General features: G+C 41.4%; 1 long non-coding RNA gene across 3 annotated transcripts; it reads right to left on the bottom strand.

Moving 5' to 3' along the window:
* Positions 1-5,644: 5,644 nt before the first annotated feature.
* On the bottom strand, positions 5,645-6,777 carry LOC146273481 (uncharacterized). 3 transcript variants are annotated; one of them, XR_014766683.1, is made up of 3 exons: positions 6,731-6,772; positions 6,566-6,615; positions 5,645-6,405 (listed from the first exon to the last, which is right to left on the bottom strand). It is a non-coding gene; the product is annotated as an uncharacterized LOC146273481 (long non-coding RNA). The 3 variants fall into 3 exon arrangements; XR_014766682.1 differs by lacking the exon at positions 6,566-6,615 and having other exon boundaries at positions 6,731-6,777; XR_014766681.1 differs by having other exon boundaries at positions 5,645-6,615; positions 6,731-6,771.
* Positions 6,778-7,442: the final 665 nt, after the last annotated feature.

Consider the following 7,442-nt stretch of genomic DNA (forward strand, 5'->3'; position numbering starts at 1 on the left):
TTGAGCCTTTGGTAGCTACGATACTTCGGCATTTTCAACCTGGCAACACTGAGCACCTTACCGCCTCCACTAGTTGCATTGTTTACAACAGCACACATCTGCAGCCATGCCGAAACGTAAATGTGTCTGATATATGATCATATAGCCTATGTCATTTGTGTCATTTCATTTGTGACATTTATGCATTCACATGGTCATGGTGCATAGATGCGTGAGTTCTAAATATTTCCAACGCTCCCACCCATAGACATAGGATATATGTCTATGCTCCCACCAGAGTGAGTTATTTTTCCGAAATGGAAGCTAGCCAGCTTTAGTTAGTTTCCGTTACCTAGCAATCTAGCGTTGCTTGTTTGGTCTACATCAGAGCCATAGAAAACGTTTTCTATGGCTCTGGTTTACATGTGTGTGGAATGAATCATAGGTAACGTAGTGCGAAGTCGTGTTAGTTGGTTTAGGTTAGGCTACATAGCGAACATTTTACGGGCACTGAGCAACGACACGGTGCAAGCATTAGTTTTAGACAGCGTCTCAACTTACGAGAAGGAAACCATTCCTTAGCGTTTTTGCTAGACCTCAGATAATATGATTGTGTTCACAGTTCAATTCATTATTTGTCATTGAGTTTCGTTCAGTTCATTGTTCTCATAAAAATGAACGTTTTCAATGAACGCGTTCTTTTTAACGCGTTCATGCACAACACTGTTAGATTGTGGTGAAGCCAAAGGATTTGTTCATCACATTCGGCACATGCTGGGGAAACACTACAGGATAATCGGGCCGATATCGCCCCTTCCGACAATCCTAAATAACGTCCCGATTATCTTGATGGTTCTACAGGTGTGTCAAGAGTGACCGAATCTGCTCGGCAGGACGTCAGAGGCGCCCAGATCACGAATCCTAAATATTCAGCATGTCAAATATTTGCGATCAGAAATCCTGATGTGTGGGGGGAACCCCGAGGACAAACGCAGAGTTAATCGCGTGAAACTGAACAATGCCCAATCAGAAAGCAAGTTGAGAGAAGACGGAGGCATAACATTTTACAATTACAGTTTACAAACGCAGTCATGGCACAGCACAAAGTAAAGTGGATGGCAGATATGGAGGATCAGCTTGTTGATTTGTGGCAACAGCACGAATGTTTATTCAACGTGTCGTGCAAAAACTACCACAATAGACTGGCCAAGAAGAAGAGTTGGTCAGAAATAGCTTCTGCTATGGATTTGCCAGGTAGCCAAATAGCATACATAGAGTAAATATAAAATAGAGTATATTTTATCTGTAGTAAAACTATGGTACATTTTCGTAAGGAGAGAGGTACAGGGCCAAAGTGTGTGCATTACCACAACCTTTAGCCTATCTGAGAAGTTCACAAAGGTTTCTGGTGAATAATTAAAGTGAGATTTCCACATCTTTAAGAACCCAATTCACCAAGCTTCTGAAAGACAAACCCAGTGGGAGTGGGGAAAAGCCAGTCACAAACAGACAAAAGTGGCTGCTGCAGTCACTAATATTTTTGAGGAAACATGTAATCCAACGCGCCTCTCAAAGCTGCTGACAGTGTATAGGTTTCACTCCACACGGCCTTAGCTGCCGTTAGTGAGTGGTTGCACAACTAACTAGCACACACATGGTGTACTTTTCTCTGTTCCTTTGGGATACAACATTCAAATACCATACAAAGTCAAATACATTTCAACACCTAACTGCATCTTCTCTTTCTGCATGAAATACTGTATCTTAAATATATCCAGATACATGTGTTAATTATACTACATTCATTTAAGAACTCTGAAATCCAAACAAACATTCATGCACTTAAACTTTATAAAAAATGTCATTTCTGAAGAAGGGTCATTTCAGGTTTCAAATCAATTTTATTACAGACAAATGCAAAAGGGCAACATGGCGTTAAACTTGGAGCTTTTTTTATATACAAACTGTATGTCAACACTTAATAGGGCAACAAGGAACAGAGAAAAGTACACCATGTGTGTGCTAGTTAGTTGTGCAACCACTCACTAACGGCAGCTAAGGCCGTGTGGAGTGAAACCTATACACAAAGGGAGCTCTCCTGCAACAGGATTGGTGACCACTAGTCTAAGGAATAAAAAGGTCAATATCCTTGAGTGACCCAGTGAGAGCCCCAACCTATATCCAATGAAAGATGTGTGGCATGTCTTGAAGATTGCTCTCCATCAAAACTACCCATGCAACTTGACACAGCTTTTGTATTATTAATAGTGCAACTTATTTTTGACACTTAAAAGTAACCATTCAATTAGTGGAGTATGGTGTGTAGATGACTGGGGGGAAATTTGAATGCTCTGTATCAGTGACAAACTACAGGGAAGAGGTCAAGCGCCTAGCGGCATGCATAAACTGTGTCTGAGCAGGGTACATAGGATCATCAGTGCATAAGAACCTCACATGCACAAGCTGTGTCTGAGCAGGGTACACAGGATCATCAGTGCATAAGAACCTCACATGCTGCTATCCCTGCATTTCAGTTGCACATTCCATTTTCCTCTGCACATTTAGAATTGCCATGATGTATATATTTTTACAGTTGTGTGAAAGAAGTTCAATGGAATGTTGAATCTATAAGCACTATCAGTTAGCTAACAATTTACAGCAACACCACCACACTAAGGGGCCAATAAAATTGACTGATGTGATCTTATAATATTACTAATACAAATATAAATGGAAAACACAACTAAGCCTACAGAATTTTGACATTAGTTTATTTAGCCTGTAGATATCAGTAGGCCCTAAACAATTAGATGCATTGAATGAAGTTGGAAGGGCGAACTCGCAAAAAAACGAAAAAACGGACTCACAAATGTTTTTCGTATTCTTGCGTATTCCGTTATAATGATATAAGGAATTAAACTCACGTACACGGACCACGATGCCACGTGATTGATGACGTTCAACGCTTCGACGTCACAAACTGGTTCAAAGTTGTGGCGCACTTCTAAACCTGATTCACAATACATATCACAAATGTAAGGAATGAGATAGCTGAATAAGCAGAGTGGTTGTGTAGGCTACCACTCTGTATCAGCAGTCATTTAATACTTCCATACACTTAAGAATTCTACCGCCCTTATACTGTTTGCAGAACATTACAAAGTGTGGTGTAGACAGGACATCACAGTAAAACATATTTATTGTATGAAAATTACACAGTTCTAAAATACACATGTATGGCTTTAATGAATGAACACGAAAATTAGATAATCACGTAGCCTTACAAAAATGAGCGACATTAAATAATTAACGAGGCGAAGTACCGCAAGAAACTACTGGTCATCGCATTCAGTTGGTTTAAAAGGCTGCTATAATTTTAGCTGACCACTAGATGTCACTGTGCTCTCCAATTTCAATGCGCCAATAGTTCGGCTCTTTGGTTCAGCACAATCTGGAAGAAACAACCAAAGCTTCACAAGGCATCGTTCGTCCATCCCTAGTTTACCATACCTTTTTGTTACCTTTTTCTTTTATCATCATGAGGGCAGCATGGCTGCCGTGTCCTAGTGAAGGGTGTCCGACTGGAAAACATGCTTAAATTGAGTTCCAGAGTGGATTGGAAGCTCCCAGCCCTGTCTGGGCTGTAGAGGTGTTTGCTCCAATTGTGCTCCAATTATTAAGTGGGATGATGTATGGTGTCCCCTCCCTATATGTATTGTGGCAGCCCAGGTTTTATAACTGTAAGAGAAGCAAGCAGAGGAGAGAAGGGAAAACCAACCTGGAAGGAAGACCTGTTTACGTGTGAGGCGTTTGGTTGGTTCATAATGTATTGTTTTATCTTCACAACCCGGTTTTATTTACTTTGTTAATGTGTTCAATCCGGTCATGTAAGTAATAAAGCCCTGAATATTTTGCACCCTACTCAGTTCTCGTGTGCCTTCTTGGTCATTTCCTCACCGACCTTTAACCATTGTACTGTTTTACCTAATTTAAGACCCATATATGTTTATTGTTTGCACCTTCCTGCCACAGTAAATTCTGTGTTTGTATAACATACATGGCGAATAAACTGAATTCTGATTCTCATTGGGATGGGAGAAGAAACCCACCAAATTAGCTTTGGTTAAACGGGGTGGGAGGAAATTGCCACAATTGTTACAAATCAAGTTCACATACATAGAGATTTCTCATGTAAATCTTTGTAATCATTGACATGAAAGGAATGTAACACAGCCATACAATAAATCAAAACAATTTAACATAGTTTCGCAGGAAGAAGACCCTGGCCTCGCCAGCAGTGCGCACGGGCCAAGCATGCGTCCTTAAAATAGCATCTGAATAACGCGCCATTGACTTTAGACTACGTTTTTTCCTGGTCTGTGGCGGAATTGTTTTTCTGAAACTGCAAAATAGCACCAGGGCAAGTTTGCGCCGGAACAAGCCTCCTTTTTTCGCTGAACCTCCCCCGGGAGCACAAGGTCATTCCCTAATTGGGTGTCTGTGGAGGGAAAAGTCTGCTTTGCGTCGAGTGCAAACTAGGAATGATACTTGCATCGTTGACAAAGTCAATCGCACTGGGTGCAAGATTAGGCCCGAAGTCATTAAAGTTAGTGTGTACTCTTGGCCTTGTTGAAGAGGCCAACAGCGGATGGGAAGAAACTGTTTTTGTGGCATGTGGTATTGGTCCTGATGGACCGCAGTCTTCTGCCGGAGGGGAGTGACTGAAACAGGAGTGTCCAGGGTGGGAGTAATTGGCCACAATCTTCCTCGCTTGCCTCAGGGACCTCCAGTTGTGCAAGTCCTCGAGGGTAGGCAGATTGCAGCCAATCACCTTCTCACCAGTGCGGATGATATACTGCAGCCTGCTCTTATCCTTGGCAGCAGCGTACCAGATGGTGATGGAGGAAGTGAGGATGGACTCAATGATGGCTGTGTAGAAGTGCACCATCATTGTCTTTGGCAGGTTGAATTTCTTCAGCTGCTGTAAGAAGTACATCCTCTGTAGTGCTTTTTGGTGAGGGAGCTGATGTTCAGTTCCCACTTGAGGTCCTGGGAGAGGATAGTGCCCAGGAAGTGGAAGGACTCCACAGTGTTGACTGGGGAGTCACAGAGGGTGATGGGGGTGAGTGTATTCTTCCTGAAGTCCACAACCATCTCCACTGTCTTGAGAGCATTGAGCTCTAGGTTGTTCTGGCTGCATCAGGTCACCAGGTTGGCCGCTTCCCACCCATAATCAGACTCGTCTCCACCAGAGATGAGCCCAATAAGGGTGGTGTCGTCCGCAAACTTAAAGGGGTGATTGACAATTTTTGGGGGGGTATTTCACACTGTTCCTTAAGGTCTCCGAATAGGGTATGTAACATTGGTTGGGCTGAAAATGGCCCGGGTGCTGTTCTATGCCCCCTGATACATCCTCTGTAATTTTCCCGGGAAAAACGCTAGGTACTTTCTTTTTAAGGTATGCTCATGAATATATAGACGAGATGTGCGCTGATTGGTTGGTTTACAACGAGGGAAGTTGCGGAGCAAAGATGCAACAGGGCCACAGCACTCTCTGAAATAACGACGGTGGACACTTGAAATAAAAACGTACAAATAAATCTATTGTGTCTATGTAACGGATGGCAGGTTGAACTCTGATCCTTGAGGCACACAACCAACACGGTGAGAGTTTATAAACTAGTTTATTGATATCTAGTTCTAATAATAAAATATTCCGTTGTAAGCAATTCACAATTTTACATCTGGTGCCAACAGTTACGGTGGCTAACCCCCAGGGAACTATTGTGAAGATGGGTCTATGCCTGACAAGTAAAAGTACAGCAGCATGTAACAAAACCCACAGTAATTTCCCAGCAAATCCACAGCGATTTCACAGCAAATCCACAGCACCGCAATACGTAATCGTGCACTAAGTATATACACAGGAAAACGGCAATAGGCTCACAACCCAAAGTCTCACACGGGAATAGCATAAATACACAGATATGCATAAATAAGAATTAGCCACCTATAAACCCCACTTGAACAGAGGAATTATAAGGAACACTTCTATGAAAGAATGTATCACTTGTTATGCCGGCAGTCCACAAACCACTCACGACCCGTATGCTAAACCAAAGTTTGAGTGCACCGTAGTCGTGACCGTATTGCTGCTCCACCGAAATAGTCCTCCTCCACAGTGGCTCGTATGCGCTTCCCCCAGAACTGCGGAGGAACACAATATAATCAAGATGCGCACAAAGTGAACGTAAATCACCACCTCACAGCAATGTGGGACAGGCAAGAGCACCTTCCCTTTTGTAGGAATAGAAGGCGTTGCATCTCCACGGTTTCCTGGACGTTTTATCTTTGAGAGCGACGTACTCGTTCTATCGTAATTTGTTTGTTGCCGTTGTCTCGCTCCATCGGACGTCACACGAGCAGCTGAGACAAACTGCGTTTTATTCAAAGGCTTAAAAAAGGGTTAGCCCTAACCCTAGCTTACATTATCATATAATAATGTATTCATTTAGCATGTACTTCGACTAAAATAGAGTGAGCGGATGCGATCTCACAATGTCTGAGTGAGAGGCTGCGCACTTACCACGAAGCCATACTCAGTTGAATACTTTGCATAATTAATGTTATAAGAACCTAAAAATAAATGTTATAAACGTAAAGTAGCAAAGACGTTATGTTGTTTATAATACAACAAGATATATGATAACATATTTTTGACACTTGCAAATCGAAACATTTGTCACATTACCTTTATTTATCAAGTTGTCGATGACGATTGTGAGACTTGACGTCTCGAGGACTTGACGTCACTTGATTCCTTCCATCGCTCAATACAGTCGCCATACCATGAACTGACCAGCAGATGTCCCTATGGAGAAGATGTATCAAACGCTTCGAGACAATTGTGTCAAATAGCTCATTGCTTCGGAAAGCTTCGTTTCCCCCATCACTACCTGTTACCAATCAGCGATCTCACTCGTCATTCATCGTAGATGAATGGTTTTTGGTTGTCCGGCGCGGGCCCCGGATTCTTTCATCGTCCGAAACGGCTCTAGAATATGGAGGACCCAACTTGCCATATTTACAAATTAATGAATGAATGAATAAGTAAATGTCCACATCCATGCATTTTGACATAAATAAACGAATATATATATATTAATTAATGCACAATTGTCAATCAATAGTTACATATATTTTACATTTATGTATTTATTTATTTTGTATTCATTTATGTATTCATTTATTGATTTATTGATTTATTGATTTATTGATTTATTGATTTATGTATTCATTCATTCATTTATATATTCATTTATTTATTCATTTATTTATTCATTTATTTATTTATTCATTCATTCATTCATTCATTCATTGTTCCCAATATGATAATGAGAGGAGGCCAGTAGGCGTGGAAACTGATGTTCAGACATTGCAATCAATCCAGAGCCATAGATTCA

The sequence above is a fragment of the Hypomesus nipponensis genome, chromosome 9 (assembly GCF_054491055.1).
Source record: "Hypomesus nipponensis isolate SF chromosome 9, ASM5449105v1, whole genome shotgun sequence".
Lineage (NCBI taxonomy): Eukaryota > Metazoa > Chordata > Actinopteri > Osmeriformes > Osmeridae > Hypomesus > Hypomesus nipponensis.